This window comes from Corythoichthys intestinalis, chromosome 12 (assembly GCF_030265065.1).
Source record: "Corythoichthys intestinalis isolate RoL2023-P3 chromosome 12, ASM3026506v1, whole genome shotgun sequence".
In the NCBI taxonomy this organism is placed as follows: Eukaryota; Metazoa; Chordata; class Actinopteri; order Syngnathiformes; family Syngnathidae; genus Corythoichthys; species Corythoichthys intestinalis.
This window is the reverse complement of record NC_080406.1, coordinates 49,415,307-49,439,943: the sequence shown is the minus strand read 5'-3', so window position 1 is coordinate 49,439,943 and position 24,637 is coordinate 49,415,307. Positions and strand designations below refer to the sequence as shown.

The 24,637-nt window shown below is 39.5% G+C and overlaps 1 protein-coding gene across 4 annotated transcripts in view; it reads left to right on the top strand.

The window, feature by feature from the left end:
* gli2a (GLI family zinc finger 2a) overlaps positions 1-24,637 on the top strand; it is a 153,560-nt gene that overhangs the window by 50,463 nt on the left and 78,460 nt on the right. The window lies entirely within an intron of this gene.

The following is a 24,637-nucleotide window of genomic DNA, read 5'->3' as shown; positions in this document are numbered from 1 at the left end:
ATCTATGCAGCCGCAGCGCACAGAATAAAATTCAACAGAAACGTATTGCAGCGTCACTAGGACTGTGTGATTTGCTTACCCTGGGTGGGTACGGAGAAAAATAAAGCATGAAAAGTGGGCTAGACTCCTCTGCTGATTTACTGAAGCAACAATCCGCTGCTAATTTTTGCAGGCGCTACAGCACTAATTAATATCAAATTTTATTACTGATATATTCTAGTTAATTAGACCAACAAAATTGTTTTCCTGTACCATTTTGCAACGTAACTTAATGAGCAACAGGTGTCTAGCCAATAATATGATACAGGTCACTTCACTTACGCTATGCAGCCAACCATAGCATTGACAGTATTGTGCATATGTGCCCTGCCCATACGCGGTGTGAAAGTTAGCTGGCTAACAACAGAGCAGCCAAACTAAGGCTAGGTTCATACTGCAGGTCTTAGTTGGCAATTCCGATTTTTTTGTCATATCTGTTGTTTTGGCGTGCCTTTGTCCATTGAGCCTATTCAAGTATTACGCATGCGCACTAATTCGCAGTCCGACATGCGCTCAGCAAACTGACCCGTCATGTGCAAAAGCATCAAAACGAAAAACTACGCACTGTGCATACATGTCAGCTTGCCCCGACTTAGTCATGTAAGCAATACTGAAATATTGCTCATTTGGCAAGCTGTAAGAAACTGAGCGTTATCAGGCTTTTCCTTTTCTTCATTGTATTTTTTTATGACTGTGGTCAAGCCTGCCTCCTGCGTAGTAAAAGCTGAGGTTAAGCTTGGCGCTAATGCTAATAAACAGCTAAATCGATGCTGTCTTGCCTGCTGCTCTCACTCTTTGCTGAAGTAATTGCTGCACGAATTCCGATTAGGGAGACTTGACAGTTCAGACCGCCGCCACATTCTGGGAAAATGTGGCCCAGATCGGATTTAAACCGCATACAAAAGTGACCCAGATCGGATTTGAAATGGTCCACTTTTATGAGACTTTTCCCGTTCAGACCCTCAAGTTAATGCTTTACTCGAGTCGGAAAAACATGGAAAAATCGGATTCTTGCATTAAGACCTGCAGTATGAACCTAGTCTAAGAGACGCAGATGCTATCCCTTTATCATGGCGAAAGGAACAGGCAGCGATACTACACCAACCGAAAGTTTTTGTTTTTAACCTGCACTGTGTAGGTGCTCAGATACAGAGAATATGGATATTGAGTGTCCTAGTTGTCTGAACAGTTTTAATGTGGTTGTTCATTTTGTTTTATATATTAAGTCACCCATGTCACATGTTACTTACCCCCGTCCTCCACAAACTGCACTGGCTTCCTATTTCATACAGAATTCAGTTCAAAATCATCCTTCTCACTTACAAAGCACTCCATAACTTGGCCCCTCCCTACCTCACAGACCTTCTCTGTCCCCACACCCCGTCCCGTCACCTCTGCTCTTCTAATGGAAACATCCTCGCACCGCCCACAGCCTTCTCCGTTGCTGCCCCCTCCCTTTGGAAGTGAGTCCCTAAACCCAACCATACCTGTTCAGACCTTCCCACTTTCAAAAAACTGTTAAAAACTCACCTTTTTAAACTAGCTTTTAACTTATAATTATTTTCTTTGTTTTGTTCTGTTCACGTTGTTTGCTGTTTTTGTTCCTACTGTAAAGCTTCTTTGAGCACTGGTAAAAGCGCTCTACAAAAAAAATGTATTATTATTATTATTATTATTATTATCTGTCCTAGTGTAGCCGTAGCTTTAGCGCTAAAATGCTGAGCTATAGCAATTAAACTCTTTTCCGCGAGCAGGCAGGTTTTTTTCTGGGGGTGGGGCTAAAGACATCAGTAAAAACCTGGGTTTCTGGCCCAATCCTCCCAGTATGTAAGAGCTAAAGCTGTGAGTGGCTTTTGCACAATTTCAACTCCATTAGTAAAAACGTGGCCATCAAGCAATACTTACAAGTTAACCCCTCAAAATATATCTTTCCTCGGGCGTTTATGAGTTTTTGCTATTTCGGCTTTGCATAATGACGCACGACGAAACTCCCAACTGCCGGGAAACCCCAAAGCCAATTGGTGCAATGAGCAGCAGTGGCCAACATTTAGCGAGAAATGCCAAAAATCTGGTTGAGAGGGATGTTTCTCTCTGCACATGACAGTTTGCACATGCGTGGTTTGAGCACTTTCAGCGGACATGCTACAGTGTCTGAGACCTGGCAGGCTATCCTTATTTTCCCTATTTTGAGGCCTTATTTCATATATGCATAGAAATGCTTTTATTGAAACAAATTTCACAAGCTAGGTAACAACACTTTTTTTCCTTGGCCAAGTCAATTTGTTTGTTAGTGTTCTCTTCCATTTTGCAGTACCATGCAGATACCTTATAAGTATAAAAACACAAGGATAAAAAAAGTGTAATGGTGACGTAGTGGTGCCAGTCGTGTACCATTTTTATTGACACGGATAACAAAAACGTCAGTCATATTTAAGTTTCGAAGGTAGGTAGCAAGGATACATATTTTGGCAGGAAAGACAAGGATTGAATCTAGTGCTGTAACATTTAATCGATTAACTTGAGTAATTTGATTAGAAAAAAGATTTGAATCAAATTTTGCTGCTTCAAGGATTCGTATAATTAGAGTAATTCGGCAGAAGTATACTGAATTTTCATATGCCAGGCAGGAAGACAACCAAAGAGGAGGTTTATGGATGTAGTTAATGAGAACATGAAGGTAGTTGGTGTAAGAGCAAAGGATGCATAGGACAGGGTTAGATGGAGACAACTTATTTGTGGTGGCGACCCCTAAAGGGTAAGCCGAAAGGAAGAGTGACGTTATAATGGTTTGTTTTCAAAGTGTTGCATTTAGTTTTATTGATTTGGGTGGACGCACTGCCCTCTAGTGGCGACAGTGAATATGTCATAACTCATCTAACATAGCTGAATCCAGCTGCTCCCAGTTAAGACCAACATAAGGTATGTTTTTATTTGCGCGAATGTGTTTGTCTATGCATTCGTTATTTAGAAGTATATTTAGCAGGTTTTTTTTTGTAGGAGTATGTGTTTGAATGGTGTGTTAAGACTAGAGCATTGTAAAAATTCGGTATTATTTAAGCTAGCAGACTTTTGCTATGCAAGTTAGCTAGTTGTTCTTTTGTTGTACTTAGATCTTCATTTATTTTTCTTTAAAAAATTTTCTATATCATTTGAGGCTGAGGCTAAACTCAGGTATTTAAATTTATTTTTAAATGCATTTATTGCTCTTGTGAAATGAAAGAGCAATTTTGCATAGTTTGAATAAAAACTCAAGCATTTTATTTTGTTTTCGCATTTAATGCTCTCATTAAGGTGCAATCTTAGCAAGCCAAAATAAATATTAGAATACAATATAATTCGAATAATTCATTCCACAGCCCAAAAAATCTAGGCTAAAGCCTTCATAAATACTGCTGGTACAATTCCAAATAGCAATTACACATTGCAAAACAGATAAATAATACATACTAATCTGAATAATTATGATATAATTATGATATAATAATAATCTAACGAATCGCATTCTAATGTGGCGGTTGTGTTTTGCATGCTGTTCCTGAACAGACTGATGACAGAGAGGTGCGCCAGAGTTTTTACTTTCACTTTCATGTTCTGTTGTTGTTGGCTTCGTCTTCGGCGGAAAGTAGCTGGGTTCTGTTGTACAAGTTCTGAAATAACCCGACGAAACTGGTGACTTCCTTACCAATGTTACAATAATAATTTTCACCTTAACTAATAAAAACTGGCAAATGGAGGTCGGAGGAGGACCGTCAAGGTCATAGACAAATTCCATCATTTCCATCTTAATTTCAATGGGAAGGTAAGCATTTTCCTTGTTCACCACTTGCAAGAACCTTCATGTGACCCATGTTGATTTCTCTCACAAGAAAATCCGCCATGCTGCAGTCTTTAAGGAAAACAATGACATTGCGACACTGTTGTAAATCGTCGTATTTCAAGTATGTCGTCATATGTCGAGACAAATAAGGAGACAAATTTTGCGTCGGATGTCGAAAGGATCGTATGTCGAGGTGTTCATATATCGAAGTAATACTGTATTTGTAATTTGGCAAAGCAGGTTTGAAATTCTCAAGATTTTCGAGGTGGAGTTGTTCTCTGTGATTGGCTTGCAACCAATTTACGGAGTACCCTGTCTAGAGCCCATAATTAGCTGGGATAGGCTCCAGCACCCCCATGCTCCTCGTAAGGATAAGCGGCAAAGAAATTGAATGATTGAACGATTGGTATATTGAGTGATTACTTGAATTAATTAAGTGATAGATTGAAATATGCCAACATCAAAGTAGCAACAAGGGCAAAAAGCATATGGATTTTACAATCTGTAAAAGACAAGTCTCGCTTTGTCGTCAGATGTACCTTGTGTGTGAATTATTGGAATACTGTCTTGAATTGTTTTTCTACCTTCCAAACTTTTATATAAAGCAGCTACACTATGTAGTTTTTAAAGTTTAAATTGCGTCACACAATATATCATGATTGCTGTCCATATTAAACATGCTTATGTGAAAACTCAATAAATCAGGACCAAATGTACGATGCAAAATGCACCTTGAATCATCAGCAAGTGTCAACGTAGCCTTTGAATTCTTTTACTGCACATTCCATTATTTATGGATTTTACTCGTAAAGAGAACGGCTTAACGAAAAATGCTTTCTAAGCCAACAAATTAATTTTCTGCTCTTTGTTGTTGTTAAACACCCTCCTTACCCCTAAACCACAGTATGCAGTGCTACCCTGCATGGTGGTGCTGGCAAGCTCTTCATGTGGTATGTTTAAAAAGAGCATGAGGACTAATTCAGCGGCAGCATGTGGCACTCTGTTCCCACAGAGTGTACAAGAGATACTAAATGAATTATCATTATCAAAAGCCAGGCAGGAATTCCTAAAACTTCAATCAACTCTTTGATTAGAGCCTTGAAGGGGAGTGGAAACTGCTTTCTCGTCAAGCACTGCCATAACACAAGCCACAATGCCGAAACTCTTGAAAGTCGTCTCTGACTCACTCAACCAGATGTTTTTGTTCATTTGACGCTGTTGAATTGAAGAACAATCTAAACTCTGCAACGTTAATTCAAACATACAAGAACATAGCGGTCCTGTCAAAACCCTTTCAAAACTCTTTTTTTTTATCAAAAAAGAAAAAAATCTAAATCTTGTTAATAGTGCGCTTATCCTCTATGCGTAATGTTCGCCAAATTGAAAAATTCAATCTGCGTGTGAATGGTTATTTGTGATCAACTTTTGACCAATAAAGGGTGTACCATACCTCTCACCCAAAGTCAGCCAATATAGACTCCATCTTAAAATCTGGTCTCAAACTCTCAATATCTTTCGCACACATTGGATTGGGGATACTGTATATAGAGTGGTACCTCTACATAAAAATTTAATTCGTTGCAGGACCTGGTTTGTAAGTCGAAATGATCGTATGTCGAGCGAGATTTTCCTGTAAGAACACATTATAATTCACATGAATTATAAATACAAACCGGAGTAATAACATCATAATAATAATAATAATGTGACGCTGTGAGGCTAAGGGGGTCTTCTTTGAATAATGAAGATTGCGGTATATTAAAGGGATCCAGGAGGCCAAGTCTCTGCACACTTGCTGCTTTTATGAAGAAAGACAAAAAAATAAAACAAGCGAATATTGTGATGGCGATGTTCAAACGATATATTGTGCAAGCTTACATCACGCTCATATTTTTCTATCATTTCCTTCTACCTATGGAATAAACATAACATGATAATTCATCCCTGTGACCATAGAAAAAACAATATTGTCATAACGATGGTCTAGCTTGAAAACCATAATTGCCTTAGCCATGTCTTTGACTTCTAAATTGTTAGCACGACAACCGGGGGAGACTTCCAGAGGGTGGTGAGGGGAAGACAGGAAAGCTTCACCCAGGCACAGGGCTCTCCCGCAGGCCCACCTCCTCCTGGAGCTCCCAAGAAAAAATATTGGCTATACTGGAGTGATTATGAATGTGATCATGGAATTGGAATATGATTAATGAGAAAACACTAGATTAATGTTTTTGCACCGTTTTGCTGCACTTTTTTTTTAATTAAATCTACCCCAAAAAATAATGTTATTCATGCTGTTCAAGCAAATTGTTCTTTTTAGTCATTATTGGGATTGATAACTGACACATTGACCTGGGCCAGTGGTTTTGATAGCGGTAGCTAATTTCCCTTATTGTCTAACCCTGCTTAAAATTATAGGTGTAGCTGTTGATAATTTTTCTATGTGAACTGAGCTTTCGCCACTCGATATAAAAGTCCCTCCATTTGCCTGCTTAAAATCTAATGAAGACTGACATGTAAACTAACATTGGGTAGTCTTTTTTTCTGTGTCAAAGTCACAAATCCCTCACTTCTATAAACAGTTAAACCCTCGATGCCAAGGCTGTTGAAAGCAACATGTGTTTCTTATTAGGCTTGTGTTTATTTCATTTCCATACTTGTATTTAGACGAAATAAACCTATCAAGCCCTTTGGTTACAGAGCAGGTTGAAGCTTCTTCCATTCAGTCTGTCACCCTTAGCTTTAATTGTAAGTTCACAAATAAAATGGATAAGTGAAAGTACGGTGTCACATACAGATTGATTGATTAGCCAAAAATTGTAATAAAGTGTGAGTAACTTTATAATAAAAAGCCGTAAGTAAAAGTCCACTAAATAAATACCGTATTTTCTGTACTATAAGGCGCATCGGAGTTTAAGTCGCACCTTCAATGAATGGCCTATTTCAAAACTGTTTTCATGTATAGGGCGCACTGCATTATAAGGCGCAGTAGTAATCGTGGTTGGGATTGCATTATACATCCACTACGCTAAAGGGAATGTCATGCCATGATTAAACAATATCGATCCATATTTAAAGGCGCATTAAATTATAAGGCGCCATGTCTGCTTTTGAGAAAATGGAATGCTTTTAGGTGGGTCTTATAGTGTGGAAAATACGGTACTTGTTTAAGCATCAGTAAGAATTCAGTTTGAGACACAACTCAACAACTGAGTAAATGGTGAGTACAAACTTTGGTATGTTTACACCTGATTTACAGTATCTGCTAATACAGAGTCCGTATCCGATTACGCGGCATGTAATAATGTTATCACAAAAATTGTAGAATTTTTTTTGTCAAAAAAAAACACTTTTAAAGAGTAGATAACGACGATAATGGCACATGTTCCAAATAGATTTTTCAATGGATTTGCCTGCTCTCATCTAGATTTGAGAGTAATAAAAAATGCTGTTCTCTATTCAGTGTTTATTCGGTGAGATTCTAATGAAATCCAGCAAAATGCTCATGTTTCCGAGTCGGATTCATCATTTTCGCATCTTGAATCTGACGATTCCTTCTCCGGCTCAAATGGAAAATTATTCCTGGACTTTTTTCCTCTTCTCCTCCTCTTATTCTGACTCGTCGCATGATAAAATCAAGTCTCGACTGTAGTTTTCTCCCAAAAACTCACTGACCTTCATATCGTTTATTTCATGTGGGAATGTGTAGCTTATGTGACACCATCATTAGTTATATAATTATTCAGGCGATGTGAACTACTGTATGCAAAGTAAAAAATGTAATTAAAAAAAATTTGAATGCAAAAATGCAAAAAGTTATGGACCTGTGTCTTTAAAAGTGTTGGCTTTCTTGCTCATCAACACTGTATAATGTAGTTCTGAGACACACTGACCTGTTTCACAGCTGTTTCTTGTTAGTGCCTTACAACAAATTCCCTAAGTGACTTCGTTTCCATACTGAAGTCTGCCCTGAAGAAAGAGGCCGGACAAGAAAATGATTTGTAGGACCCAGCTGTTGTCTTTGTGTGTGTATACATAATCAAATAACATAAGATCAGACGAGGGTAAAGTCGCCAAAAATTTCACTCAAGTAAGAGTAGCGTTATTTCAAAAATAATATTACTCAAGTAAAAGTCAAAGAAGTCGTCCAAAAAAAATGTACTCAACTAGAAGTGAAAAAGTATTTGTTGAAAAGAATACTTAACTAATGAGTAACATTGTGAGTAATTGCTTAACATGTTTTTTAAAACAATTTTTTTTCTCAGCACAAAGTTATCTTTATGAACTGTTATTATATTGTACTATAATCATATTAAATAACCACATTAAGCCAAAGAAATGCAACAACAACAAAAACATTGACGGCGGCGCTTTATGTCAAATACTTAATTTTTTGTGCTTCTTTAAAGGCGCCACTTGAGTGAACAGGCCGGTGTGATCATAGAACGGCAAGCTTCAGTCTGATTAGTATAATGGTGTCATGTGATTATTATTGGGACATCACATTGGTGAAACTGGTTGAGCCACTGTTGGCATATCTGGCAAAAAAAGAAGCAAAATCTAATACGTAGAATGAAGAGGAAATATATGTAACAACTAGTGTAGCCCAAAGTAGCGGAGTAAGAGTAGCGTTTCTTCTTCACAAATGTACTCAAGTCAAAGTAAAAAGTATGGCTTGGTAAAACTACTTTTAGAAGTACATTTTTCTCAAAAAGTTACTCAAGTTAATGTAACAGAGTAAATGTAAAACATTGCTACCCACCTCTGCATAAGATCCCCTGTCTTAACATTGTTCTCATCAGGATTTTGATGCTCTGAGCGCAAGGCTAACTGTAAAATGTCTGAGCATTTGTAAAAGCACTCTAGACATAAAATGTATTATTATAATTATTATTAGGGGTATGTATTTAAGGTGCTCTGCCCTGTACACTGTTTTCAAGTTCCTAGGAAACGGTAACCATGTCAAAATATGCAAATGACTACACTTCTGTAACTGTAAATGCAGAAAATGAATTTGCCACTCAAATCTGGCTGTCTTTTACCATTTCATAGTTATTCCATCTAAAACCGAGATCGGGAACATATGTCTCGCGATCCATATCTCTTTTAATGAATGCTTCTGACTCTCCACCAACCTGTAATTTTAAATGTGGAACCAGCCGGCTCATTTGACATGAACAAGCTGTGATAAGCTGATGGTCCATTCACACATTTTTCTTGGACTTTCAAACATACGTCGCAATAATATGCTTCAATTCAGTGCCCATTAGTGGTCCTCCCGTCGCGGATTGCACGGCGCTAGGCGTAAGTACAGAGCTCGTCTTGCGCCTTAAGTCTCTGCTCAGCCAGAAGCGGGGCTTGCCCCTTCCAACTAAATGCCGAGCAAACTGGAGTATATAAAAAATACGTAGAGGAAAATTAAACCACGAAACTGAACTGCGTGGTACCTCAAGTCATAGAGGTGTGCAATCAGTTTGACTTCCATGACTTTTTCGCCTGTCAAAATTGTTGTGTTCCCTGGTTGTGGTTTTACACTTCCAGGAAATATATGCAGTGCCACACCTTGTTATTTTCCAAACGGTGAGTGCAAAACGATAGTAACATACCAAGTAATGATGTCAGGATTTCATTGTTGTTTTCTAAAGATTTCAATCACAACTCGGCGACTGCTCGTAAAAGCAGAGCGCGCCCTCACTCTCTCGCATGGCGCGTTCAAATGTGCTCACGAAAAAAAAAACTGATCACAAAGCCGACTCAGACAAGCTGGCAGCAGAATATGTAAATTCTGTATATACAGTATGTAGACACACACACACTGTATGGCTCTCGTGGAATCATATTTTAAAATATGTTGGGTTTTTTGGCTCTCTTGGTCAAAAATGTTCCCAACCCCTGAGCTAAACGAACACATCAGGAAACGCCCTCTTTTTTTTTTCAGCAATTCTGGGTGTAAGCCGTATCTTTCTAGTGCTGCACTAGCTAATAAATGTGGACAGAATGACAGAAAGCTCACAAGGCAACATGAGGATAGAAAAGCTAGCAGACTGCAAAAATCTGCTGCTCATTCTGGTTGTGACATCATCTTCTGTTTGGCGAATTTTTAGTGGGAAGGACCATGCCAGCTGAGAAAATAAGACTAATTACAATCTACTTTCATTACCAGAGGTGGGTAGAGTAGCCAAAAATTGTACTCAATTATGAGTAGCGTTACTTCAAAATAATATTACTCAAGTACAAGTAAAAGACTCCATTATACCAATTAGATGTAACAATACAGATGCGTCACCGCACACAACACAAGCTTATGATCACGAACAGTGTTCTAACTTTACAAGTGGCGTCTTTGAAGCTCCGTAAAAAGTAAAGAATTTCAGATAGGGCGCTGCCGTCGAAAATAAAAGTGCGGGTTTCAAACTCTCTCCTAGTTTTTATTTGGCACTGATAGACCACGGAAAAGCAGAGCGAGAGTTTTAGTTTCATGGTGGAAAATGTGTTTATCCACTATAGGATAGTCATGCTCTTGGGACGAGTGATTTTCATTTCTATTTTTTCAGTCGGAGTTCGATGATTCTGGTATATTTTTGGCCATCTAATAGGTTACAGTCCAATAGTAATAACAGTCCATATAGAGGACATTATTATGAGGAAAGAAATATGCAATTGTTTTAGAAATAAATAAGACATAAGGAATTACTCAGTACTTGGGTAGTTTTTTTCATCGAATACTTTTTCACTTGTACTTGAGTAGTTTTTTTTTAGATCACTACTTGTACTAAAGTAATATTATTTTGAAGTAACGCTACTCTTGAGTACAATTTTTGGCTACTCTACCCACCTCTGTTCCTGTGGAACAAGCTACGTGAAGCAGCTTGATGAAGCCCAGACCAGGTTTAGACAGTGTATACTTCCCAGCCTCCCACTCAGGGTTGGAGAACAGTTTCCCTCACCTCAGAGTGACCCCCGACAGAGACACTCTAGATTGATGGGCACGGCCTGCTTTTCACACACATTGTATTCCGTTTTGGGTATTTCCCCTGCTTTCTCCAAGTCTTTCCTTTAAAAAAAAAATGCCTTATTTACGAGGCGAGGAGGAGGGGCGTGTGCCAAGCTTGCACCAAGAATGTCGCCATAAGGCAATGAGGACACTCTTTGTGTGAACTGGCAGCTTCTCATTCAGCTGTGTCTTTGAGGTTAAAGGGCTCATGGAAGATGAAGAAAACTTTGGCCCTTGGGTTCCTGTCGTTTGAAGTGAGTTGGCTTGATTGGTGTTTTGGCCATAAATATTCAGGTTACTTTAGTATTTTAGTTGTTATAATGATCATTAGACTCTTGAAATAATGCAAAAACCTATGACACGATTTATATGAGCTGAATCATTGAAATTCACAGTGTTGAGTCAATTTACTTGTCACATACTGTTTTACTCTAATATTTACGGCAGATGATATCCCTCTGCTTTTCATCACTTTAGTTGAAACTAGTCAACAATTTATTCTTACCCTTGCCCGAACAATGCCACACCTCAAGAATTGCTGTCAAAACAACGCAACCACATTAGACTAACACAGGGGTCGACAATATGAATGGCTGGAACATACTTTTAAAACCGTCAGGGCCACCAGAATGCTCCAACCACTGGCCCGGTGGGGTCATAAAAAATAAGGCGTCTCGATTTTTTAAAAAAATCTTATTTCACAGTAATTCCCAGTGGTTCCGTGTTTGACGATGTTATGGTATCTTGATCAAAGATAACCTTACAGTCTATGCTGCAGCCATTGCTCTCCGTGGGGCATAAACATACATTGTTCGCTCGCTCGCTCGCTCCCACGTGAACGCGCGCAACCTGGTTTGTGCTATTAATTGATCGTTAGTATCTCAGTACTACCTGATGTTATACTACAAGGCGACATGTTTCTGAAACCCCCAGCACCCGGCCAAGCACCGGGGAAAAAGACCACTCAAGAAAGAGAAAGTCACTGGAGGAGTTAAGGGAAAGCAAATCCAACATGAAAAGGAAAAGTTTCAGTCCCAGTGGTGAGGCTGCTGGAATTGGCTCGACTACAATGAGACAAAAAAACGAAGTGTTCTCTAAGGCTACACTAGGACAGATAATGGCGTTAAACGTGTAATTAGTTGGACTATGCATGTCGTATGTGTACATGTAAAAAAGCATGTCGGCAACACTAGTATGCCTATTATCCTGATTAGTTGTTTCACAGATAATGTAGGTGGGATATTACACGCCGCTTAATTTGGACTGCTTTCTCCGTACAACAATTTGATACTAAGGCAGTGACGTCATGCCGTCACCATTTTTAGTGCGGAATGACAGCATCGTAAACAATGGAGGCGGAAGATCACGATGTGGCATTCCTGCTCCTCTTTTCTTTTCCACACATTTTTCTTGAACCTTCAAACTACGTCGCAATAATATGCTTCAAGTTCAGTGCCCATTTGTGGTCCTCCCATCGCGGATGATGCGGATATGAGCGTTTTTTACTGAGCTCGTCTCCCGCGCTGTCTCCGATCAGTCAGCTGCGGGGCTGGCCCCTCCCAACTCAATGCCGACCGAAAATGAGTACATAAAAGTGCGTAGAGAAATATTAAAGCCCGAAAAGTGACCTGCGTGGTACCCCCAGTCAAAGAGGTGCGCGATCATTTTTTTTCCATGACATTTCTGCCTGTCAAAGCTGTCGCCATTTCCCAGATCGCAACTGTTATGCACAAGCACTCCTGGTTGCGGTTTCTAGGAAATATATGCAGCGCCACATCATACCTATTTGTTATTTTCCAAGTGGTGAAAGCGCAACTGAGCATCGATTGTAACACCCCAAGTAGCGATGTCAGGCTTATTCAATCAAAACTCGGCGACTGCTTGTAAAAGCCGACCAAGCTCTCCCTTCACTCTCGTGCCTGCTTGATGTGTTCCATTGCGTTCACGAAAAAAACAGTGATCACAAAATAATGACAGTCTGGAAGGTGTAGTAATTTTGAGATTTGCCGCCGGCGAGTCAGGAGTTTTCGGTTCACAGGTAAACCGCATGGGCAATGACGTAACATATGAGGCTTCTCCTTTCTACGCATGCGTAGTTTTGCAAATGCATGCGTACTTTGCAGAAGCGGGGAGGCCTTAAACGCACCGTAAACCCAAGTGTGGACAAGTATAAAAATAGTCGGCAAAAAACCCTGGAGAAAATTATCTGTCCTAGTATAGACGTAGCCTAAGGTGTGCAAATCAATGCCCACATATGCAGACAAGTAAGTTAGAGAAAAGTTATGTATGAAACCTATGGTATGAATATAACATGTGATACTTTTCCGCGTGACTACGGAGAAAATATTATCGTCATAACAATGGTCTTCCTTGAAAATTGGTACCCATGATTGTAATTCTGAATTGTTGACCTGACAACCAAGTCGGGGGAGACTTCCGGTGGGCGTAAGGGGAAGACAGGAAAGCTTCACCCAGGCACAGGGCTCGCCCGTGGTTCTGCCTCCCCCTGGATCTCCCAAGAAAAAAAATGCTATACTGGAGTGATCATAGATGTGATTATGGAATTGTAACAGTATTATTTGCACTAGATTCATGTTTTTGCACTGTTTTGCTGCACTTTTCAGTATATCTACCTAAAAAAATGTTATTCATGTTATTCAAGCAACTTATTATTTTTTGTGATTATTGGAATCAATAACTGATGCAATGACCTGGGCCAGTGAACTTCACCTAATTTCCCTCATTGTCTACCTGTGACACTTCATCATTCGTTTCAGTGAAGCCCACTTCCCATTATTAGAGGCAAACTCACCCAGACTGGTACTCATAAACGTGAATACGTCCACTCTTCTAAGGGCTGGTGATCTACAACTATCTTTAGAAAATTACCAAATAAGTAATACTTGGTTGGCATCAAACCTTAATGCTACAAATCTACAAATGAAAATTTGCATCATTCTAGCACAACTTGAAAGGAAATGTGCTTCATTAAATTGTTTTTTTTTTTTTTTTTTTTTTTTTTTTTTTTTTAAATGTTTTTGTTTTAAATGTAATCAAGGTGGATGATATCAGAACTTCACAAATAGAAAGCTTTTTACTGTTTTTCAAGTACTACCAACTAATGGTAAACCAGGTTGAATCCGAGGAGCTTTCAGATTGTACAGCAATTAGGTGAGGTAACCTAGCACCTTGTAGTAGTTGTGATGGATCATACTCCCAGTGATTTTGCAGGGTTGACAAGAGACTTGGAAGTGGTAGGGTCCTGCAGGTGTATAGATAAGACAGAGACTGATCACAGACGATAGAGGCCAGCTGGGGTGAAAGGGTAGGATTTTTTAACTTACTTGCTGGGGAGGGAGCACACCCGCAAGCTACTATACAACTATGCTGTGAAACTACCCGACATGAGATCGCTGAAGTCCACTGTTTAAATGAGGATTTGAATTATTTATATTGTTGTTTTGATTATTATCAAAATCACACAGCATACGGCTATACTATCAGTGCCTTCTTTGAGAGCCAATGCACTACATAAATTTCAAGGCAGGCATTTCAAACATCAAGCCCTGGGGCTGATTGAGATCATTGGGACAATATTTAGAGTGATTGTTCATTGTTAAGATGTGCGACGGCAGAGGATCCAGATGCAGACAACGGCACGAGTGACTGATCAACGATGTTTTATTGTTGCAAGATTCCGGATTATTCAGACATGCAGGATGCAGAAGAATCAGACTTGAGGATCTGACGTGGGGCGCGCAGAGACAGGTTCTGGGACGAGAGCAAAAAATTATGAGCCGGGAATCTGAGAAAATACAAGCAAGGTGTGATGCAACTTAAAAGGAGAACTAGACCAGTTGATGTGGCAACGAGGTGAGGCGTCCAATGGCTTTTAAAAGTGGCTGATGGTGATAGCCTCCACCTGTGGCTGCTCTACCCGTCTGATGTCCAATCTGTAAATTAGATGAAACATGCACCTCGCGGCAGTGGCCCAGGTCTCAGGAGGCAGGGGCTGAGGCCCTAACAGTTGACATGTTAGCCATACTGAATTTACCACGATAGTCAGTTGGTTGGTACAATAAAGTAGGGATGTCTCAATCGCATACTTTTGCACCCGAGTCAGAGTCACCTAATTTTGAGAACCTGCCGATACAAAGTCCCGATACGATAACGGAAAAAAAAAAAAATTAACAAAGTTCCAAAAATGTTACTCTCACACCGTGCCGCCTTCATAATGTGAATTATTTTTAAGCAAGAATAATGCAGAAAAATGCTTGTCTTTATTAAATGCTTCATTGAGTGAGTCCAATCATGCCTCAGCACACTTATGTAGGTTTAACAATGATCAGCAGATTTGTGCCTTTAATCATAGAGCTACCAAGCTTCTCTTGCAGGATCAAAGCTAAAAACCTGTTAATCATCGCACACTTTTAAGTACCAAATGAAAGCCAGACAGTTTGGCCACACTGCTTTGCACAGTTAGGGTGAGAAGTTGTGGCGCTGTATGAGCATGAAGCAAAAAAACATAAATATATTTTTAAATTAAAAATCCGATCCTTTTCACCCGATTCCGATTCTCTGAAAAATGGCGCGATTGGCCTAATTTCGGATCACGTGATCAGGTCGGGACATCCCCACAATAAAGCATCCTTTTTAAATGTTGCAAGAACACAGCCACAACTTTGCAGCGATTCATGAAACATAAGCAGACATCATAATAAATGAGTTGATGATAACTGGTGATCATTCGTTTTTATTAACCAAGGCACCCATTAAAAAGAAGAACAAAAAGTAATTCTTTCCTGAAAATGATAGTAATGATAATAATATCAATGTGGGCCTTTTAAGTTAACATAGAGCTAATAAATGGGGGCGCCCGTGGCGCAATTGGTAGCTGGAGTTGTCCTTGGACCGAAGGGTTAGTGATTCAATTCCCGGCTACGACTGCCCACTGTGGAAATGCCCTCGCGCAAGGGACTGAACCCTGATTTGCCTCCAATGGGTTGACAGTGCCCTGCATGGTAGCAGCCCCATTGGTGTGTGAATGTGTGCGTAAACGGGTAAATGTGTACTAATGTAAAGCGCTTCGGGCATGGTAACCATGCAGATAAATGCGCTATATAAGTACTGTCCATTTACCATTTACCAAATGTTACTTGAAAAAAGCTGTTTTTGGAATTGCAACAGGGTTCTTTTGTATCTTCTACCATCTAACTAAAGAGCATTTGATTGTTCAGCCTGTCACATTTTTACTGGCGTATACATATAATCAGTTATATGTATTTGTAAATTATGAATAATTTTCTGACTAAATAAATATGGATCATTGATATGGATACCTCATTGCACACAAGTGTTACTGAAATCTGTTGTCATGCATACTAAAATGACTGTTCTAGTTGAGTTTTGTGAGACTTACTTAATTATTAGTTTTGGTTAAGAATCATTAGTGAGACTAAAAATAAATTACACAAGTACATTTAAATAAGTTCTGATGCATCGGTTAATACCGTATTTTTCGGACTATAAGTCGCAGTTTTTTTCATAGTTTGGCTGGGGGTGCGACCTATACTCAGGAGCGACTTATGTGTGAAATTATTAACACACTATTATATTATTTCACATGTTATTTAGGTGTTTTGGAGTGACACTGATGATTTGGTAAACTTGTTAGCATGTCTTTATGCTATAGTTATCTGAATAACTCTTAGCGGCTAGGTTACGTTAAAGGGGATGTAGCGCCCTGGGAAAATTTTGATATTCCATCATTTATCCATAAACGCATGCCTTTTGTATTCATATCATGCCACTTCGTGTAATTACACACAAGAAAATGAGAGAAATTTGGCTCGATTGTCAAGCTAAAACGACCGGCGCCCGAGATCTGGCAGATTGTGTGCGTGACGTCACGTCAAGTGAAGAGAGTGCCACCGGCCACTAGGGGGGCAGCGCCTGTCTGCATCAATATAATTCCTTCTAGTGTGGGGAGAATTAGGGGTGTTTTGAGCTGTTTATGCTGATGCATTGTGTTCGTCCTGCACATATTCCAGGTTCCCTCATGAAGAAACACCGCTCGTTGTCAATAAAAGAGAATTCAGAGTTGGCAGTGAGGGCTGTTTCTTCAACAAGAAAAAGGCTCAGTGCTTTAATACTGAATGGCGGCGATGATGGCAGTCAATTTCGTTTCTAGTTTCAGCGACGAATCCGACGTAGAAGGACGTAACGAATGTTCATCTAATGGTGACGAGGAGAGTTGCAAAGCTTTAATCGGTGTTATAGGTGACCAATTTGAGCCCAAACGAACGCCAATGCAGCGTAATGAAACGGTCATTGAGGGGAGCAATGACACTGATGAAACATCGGCAGCAGATCGTGTGGGAAACACCAATGATTTGTTTAGCATTTCTTTTTGTGAAGCTGATACACCGTGACTGCAAAATAAAGGAATGCATAGAATAATTATAATTTATTGCGCTATCATAGCTTTTCGCTCTGCCAACAGACACAAATATGAACGGGATCAGAGGATTTGTTCTATATATTTTACGAACGATCATTTATACATGTGTCGAGTCCTGTATCCAAAGGCGTGACATTTTTTTTTATTAATTATAAAAGAGTACTCACTCTGGCCATTTCAAGCTTGGCTGCTCCCTTCTTTGCGTAGCTTTAGCCTCCTTTAGCAGTCATCGTCTCTCTCTTGATATTTCGGGACATTTAGGTGGCTGTGCATCTATGGTCGGCACCGCATCTCCTTTGAGCAGCAATCTTTTAGCAAAACCCGATTCCTCTTGTCCATAGTTCGAGAAGCTTTCAGTTGGAAAATGCGCACCACAGAAAAGCGTGCCGGAGGCTGTGTCTAGAAAATTAGCCCTCTTTGCACGGACGAACTTTACCTATTTTCTGTGTAGTCCAGCTTTTTTTTTCGCGTTCAGGAACTCATGGATACTATATTCCGATAAACAACTATTTGTACACCACATAGCACAGCAGTTTTGAACCATTGTTGTGATGTTTTGGTCAAACAAACCCCAACGCTACTCTCTCGTCGTTAAAAAACAATGGCACCTAGCTCCGCCTCGACTTTCAATCACTTGTCGTGACGTCGCCGCCCCATTCGGCTGTTTCCGGAACACTTTCGGTAGTGTTCGTCATTTTCGATCTATTTTCGATAATTGCTCATTAATGTGATTGATTTTTTTGTTAACTTTATCAATATTTGTTATCTTGGCGCATAACGGTTCTATTGATGTCTCACACCCCCTTTGCCGAAACATCCCCTTTAACATACCGGCCACATTCGCATTTCGTTGTTCATGCGTCATGTAGCATTATCATACTTTACACTTATTCAGCATGTTGTTCTCTATTGTATTTTTATTTCAAATTGCCTTTCAAGATGACATACCTGTTCTATGTGTTGGATTTTATCAAGTCAATTTCCCCCAAAAATGCGACTTATACTCCGGTGCGACTTATATATGTTTTTTTTTCCTCTTCGTTGGGCATTTTATGGCTGGTGCGACTTATACTCAGGCGCGACTTATAGTCCGAAAAATACGGTAATGGCCGTTTTATTTTATTTTAAAATGGCTAGTAAGTCATCCCTGGCAATGGGTATTTAATGTTTACATCAGAACTCTAGGAATGTTCCCAAGGGACTAATGAATTTCCGTTGTGGAGACAATTGAAGTAATCCACTTATCTTCTGTCCTTATCCTTCTATCAATAAAAACCATATCGTTTTACTCGCCTCCGGGGCTTTTAAAAGTCTAGAGTCATTCTGTTAAGATTTCCTGTTGGATAGTAGTTGCTACATGCACTGTTGTAAACCCTTAATCCCTGTGTCGCCATTACTCACCATGTGCTGCCCTGGAGGAAGTAATGTCTTGGCAAACTGAATCAACAGGAATCACATATGTTTTGTAGCACGGAATAGACTAACATATATCTTTGTTTTGATGTTGGGAACAGCACATGTTTTCAAATCTCCATGTTTTATTTAATCTAAAAGTTTGATATCTGTGTCTGTGCCCTCAGACTGCTTACTAAGAGTGAACTGCAGAACTAATTAGAACAAATGTTTGTGTGTGTGCGTGCGTGCGCAGGGGCACGGACGCATATGAGAATTTGTGTATGGCTATTGGCACTCTTCTGTGTAGTTAGGAACCTAGCCAACTTTTTCTGATGGAATTTCCTGTCTGAATGGAGCACCCCCACCTCTAGTGCTTCTCTTCTGCTCTTCACATCTCTCTTTCACTGTTTACTTCTTTTTCTCTCCCTGCCTCTTGTAGTCTTTCTCTCACTGCCGCTTTCTTTGATGGCACAACAAAGACTTTTTTTTTTTTTTTTTTTTTACTCCTGGCCGGCCCTCTGAGGTCAATTATTATGATTGTTGAGAACTTCCTTAAATACATGAGCACTCTCCATGCTTTAACTCAGAACAATCCTGTTCTCCAACGTCGTTTGGACATGAAATTGGATTTTCCTTTTTTCTCAGTCATAAATCAGAGGGAGTTTGTTGGCATTGTCTTCAGTGTGAGATCAAAACAGTGCTTTTGGATGCAAGTTGAAAAGGAGGAGAAGACTGTTTGACACAATTGACAAAACTGCTAATAAGGTCTAAGGGGACGGATGTAAGTTCGGTCAACTTACATGTAAATGGAGTTTAAATTAAATGACGCATATTTTTGTAGTGTTGATTCACAAAGTTTGTCTTGGTCGTTTTGTACTACTGGTAATTAAAGGCGAGCGAAATTTCCGATTCTTAGATTATTCGCGATTCGGCCATGGAAGATTCGAGAACGATTCACAAACATCCAAATTCTGATTATTTAATTATACCAGGTATAGCGGAACTAAAACATAGTCAGCGCGGTCTTCGGGACCCAATGAGGAACGGACCGAGAGTAAATATGTTCAACTCATGCCGCTCGATAAAAAACAATAATACCTGACTGCTGCCAACAGCCGCTACAATCAACACTCAGTTGCTAGTTGCTACAAACTACGGCCACATAATGGTAGATAACACTCAAACTAGATGGGAAATGATAGACGACGGCGGCGTTAGCACATGTATAGAGAACTAGATGCGAAATGATAGACTTGCCGGCATTAGTAAACAGCCGCCATCTTAGAGCAGTAGACTTCCCTGACTCTGTTGTAGCGAACCTAATTAACTTTTTATGTAAAATACTCCTAAATTGGCAAAATCTTGACTTGAATCTATCTTTAAATGGTGAAACAGTTTTAAAACTTTCACATGTCGAAAGTAGACAGATACGGTAAAGTGAAAGTGACAACGTAAGTCGGAAATCCGAGAGCGCTCATCGCTTTCGACACGACAGTAACAATAGGAACTATTGTTATTTGGGTTTGAGTTTCCCGAGGGACAGATAAAGTTGACGGACACACACAGGAAGTCTGTTGTTACGTTTGTTATGGTCCGAGCTGCGGAGCTGATATTAACGTTGACTCAAATGTGTTCAACTAAATTCTGTGCTTAATGAAGAGTGAAAAAAAATCAGGATTTAACACAGACGAAATCATTCAGCCAATCAAAGTAAAGTGTTACCGAAACAAAATGGTGACGTCAGGTACCGTAATGGTCGGCAACGGATCGCCGCATACGTTTCTTCGACACAACGTGGCCGTGTCACTAAAAAAAATCACTTATACATATATACATATATACATATATTTCTGTCTCCATCCATGTACCCGTTTATAATGCGCACCATGATTTTACAAGTTGATTTTGGGGGGAAAAAAGTGCACGTTATATTCAGGAAATTACAGTATTTTATTTACTGTTTTGAACTGTTAACTTGATACGGAAATAGTAGTTTGGTTTAGCCTGAGAGGATTTTTGTACAATTTTGGACCTAATGTACGAAACATTAAAAGCGCAGGGGAGTCATCAATCATCGATTTATAATCAAATCGTAGCCTCTGGAATCGTAATCGTTATCGAATCGATGGATGCCCCAAGATCCCCACTCTACTGGTAATTAAGAATTTACTCATAACATGGGGTAGACAAGCGGCTTTTGAAGCTCACTGGCCCCTCTAATAAAACTGGACCAGGTTAACTCGTCAGTTCTTGGTTCCAATAATTATGAAAAAGAATAGTTTGCTTAAATATCGTGAATGACATTTATTTTTCTGAGGTAGATTTAATGAAAATGAGTTTTTGCGCTAAAATGATGTTTTAATCATTTTTATTATTTTTGTGTAACGTTGGCGTGTAATAAACTGGCGTGTGGCGTAAGCATTTACCAGTTTTCAACTTTATGGGGTCCACCTACGAATAACCCAACGAGAAACATGAATAAACCCAAATCGACTCCACCGACCACTTACAAATATTTTCATGTTTTCTGGAAACAATCGCACACACAAAAAAATTTTTGTCTTGGGAGATTCAAGATGGAATGGGCTTCGTGAGAGAGTCCCGTGCCTGAGTGAAGCTTTCCTGTCTTCCCGTTACCGCCCTCTGAAAGTCTCCCCAGGCTCAGTTGTTGTGGCAATAATTTAAAAGTCGAAGAGTTGACTAAGGCAATTATGGCTAACGATTTTCGAGCTAGACTGTTGTTATGACGATATTATTTTCTCCGTAGTCACGTGGATGAATTATCACGTTATGTTCATACCATAGGTTTCACACTTGTGAAATTTTATTTTGTCTGCATATGTGGGCATTGATGTGCACACCTCACAGGAAACCGGGTTTTTTGTCTGATCGTAGCTGAGCCTGTTCCAGCAGTCTCACCACTGGGGCTGAAACTTCTCTTATCTCCCTTTTTTTTTTCGTGTTGGATTTCGCTTTCCCTCAAACCCTGTGGTGACTTTCGCTTTCTCTTGTGGTCTTTTTCCCCCCGGTGCTTGGCTGGGTGCTGGGGGTTTCAGAAACATGTCGTCTTGGAGTATAACGATAGGTGGGTACTGCGATACTGACAATCCATCAGCAGCAGTAATCAGGTTGTGCGCGTTTACACGGTTGCGAGCGAGGTGTGTTTACGCCCCACAGAGAGCAACAGCGGGGACTGTAAGGTTGTTTTTGATCAGGATAGCGTAACGACATCAAAACACGGAACCAGTGGGAATTAATGTGAAATAATAATAATAATATTTTTTTTATGGACGCATTATTTTTAGTGGCCCCACCGGGCCAGTGGTTAGAGCATTCTGGTGGCCCTGACGGTGTTAAAAGTACGTCCGGGGCACCAGGCCATCTATATTGTCGACCCCTGTAACTTTGGTGACAAATCCCATTGTTTGAGCACCTTCCTGGTTCTCGTAAAGCAATGACTACATACCACAGTCTCATACATTCCATCAGTATTTGTCACAAAGTCTCCCTCATTTGCCTCAGTTAATCTCCTAGTGTCACTGAATTACAGTGGTATCTCAAGATACGTAATTAATTCGTTCCCGAGTGGCTTTCGTATCATGATTTTTTTTTTTTTTTACGTATAATGAATCACGTTGCACATGTAAATGGCCTAATTTGTTCCAGGCTCTACTAAAATACAACATTAAATTTTATAGTAAGGGTCAAACCAAAATGAAATCGAGCCAAAATACTTTTGAATCATTCAATATACCTAACATAACCATTAATACATGTAATAAAGCAGATAATAGAATATAATGAAAAAAAAAAAGCGATGTCCAAAGGCTAAAGGGCGGTCAGAGGAGGAGGGCAAACAGCGGAAAATATAGAAAATGGCAGGAAACATCAACACTTAACTTTACTAAGCACTAAACACTTTCTTTTTTCAGTTGCAAATTGTCATCAGATTCAACAACAACAATATCAGCAATATTCCAGTAGGAGAGCAGGATCATGGTACTGAGCATGATGGGTAATATTCTGACAAATAGAGCAGTAGGATCTTATGGCGTGTTAATGTATACTTTAAAAAAAAAATATATATATATATATATATATATATATATATATATATATGCACAGGTAGTCCCTGGCTTACGAACAAGTTCCGTTCCTACTCTGGCAACGTAAACCATATTTCCACGTAAGTGGGAATTAACCCTTTAAGTAGCCGTAAGTACCCCTGAAATTTCAAAATAACTATCCAACAACAAGTATTATACGTCATATGAATTAAACTAAGTAAAAAAATGAGATATTGTACTTACCACTAATGGATAGTAAAAAAAAAAAAAAAAGGACACTGAGTTTGCCGAGTTGTTCACAAGTGGAGACACAAAAGTTCTTGTTTCACTGATGTTTACTCTAGTTTTACTTTCAAATACTTTGGCCTGCTAATGAACAGGTAAGTCTGTGACTTATGAAGGTTATAACTTAGACGAGATCGAGCTGCTTATGCTACACCGTTGCTTGCTGCATCGGACTCTTACTTCCTTATTAGAAAATAGAAAGCGACCTGATTGGGTGTGTCTCACTGTAATTAAACTTATAAAGTTCACAATTTTAATTTAACATGTAAACTAATTATTGTTCATGTATAGTCCCAAGAATTGTACAATGACGGTAGGAAAACAAAAACAATGCACGCAAAAAAAAAAAAAAAAAAAAGTTGCCCATCATGTACATTTTCAATTAACCTTAGCACGAGACCGTGGTTATCAAAGTCCTAAATGATATTCGTCGGAATACCGATGCAGGCAAATCACCTGTTCTGCTACTATTGGATCTCAGTGCTGCATTCGACACGGTTGATCACAACATACTGCTCAGCAGATTGGAACAGTTGGTAGGGCTTACTGACACCGTTCTTCAGTGGTTCACATCTTATTTGCACGATAGGGATTTCTTTGTGTCAATCGGAAAACATCAGTCAGAACGAACCAAATTCAAGTGTGGAGTCCCTCAAGGGTCAATTCTTGGACCACTCTTATTTAACATCTCTATGCATTCACCTAGCTTAGATTATGGAACAGTATGGCATCTCCTATCACACCCATGCAGATGACAGACACACAGCTCTACATTTCTGTGTCCCCAGATGATTTTCGTCCCTTAGTCTCCCTGAGTAAATGCATTCATCAAATCAATAAATGGATGTGCCATTTTCTCCAGTTTAATGTGGAGAAGACAGAAGTGATCCTTTTTGGGCCAAAAAAGGAAAGGTCAATGATAAGCAGGCACCTTAGCACATTTTCACTTACAGCTACAAAGCAAGTCAGAAACCTTGGCATAATTATTGACTCAGACCTAAAATTAAGAGGCTTCTGACTCAAGAAGACATGGAAAAACTTATGCATGCATTCATTTTCAGCAGATTGGACTATTGCAACGGTATATTTACAGGTCTTGATAAAAAAATCAGTCAGGAAGCTGCAGCTAATACAGAATGCTGCAGCTAGAGCCCTCACAAATACAAGGAAACTGGACCACATTACAACGGTTTTCAAATCGTTACACTGGCTCCCAGTGAATCAAAGGATCGACTATAAAATACTACTGCTCGTCTACAAAACACTTAATGGCCTTGGACCAAAATACATGCATGATTTGTTAGATTCCTATGAAACATCTAGACCCCTAAGGTCATCTGGAACCGGTCTCCTGTATTCAATTCAATTCAATTTTATTTGTATAGCCCTGAATCACAACAAGGTTGTCTCGAAGGGCTTTGCAGAGGCAATATGATACACAATCAGAAACAGCAAATGAAGCAACAAAGATGAATAAATAAATATGTATTAAGTACAAGTAATACATACATACATACATAAGTATGTTCCAAGAACAAGAACCAAGCAGGGTGAGGCAGCATTTAGTTATTATGCTCCTCACC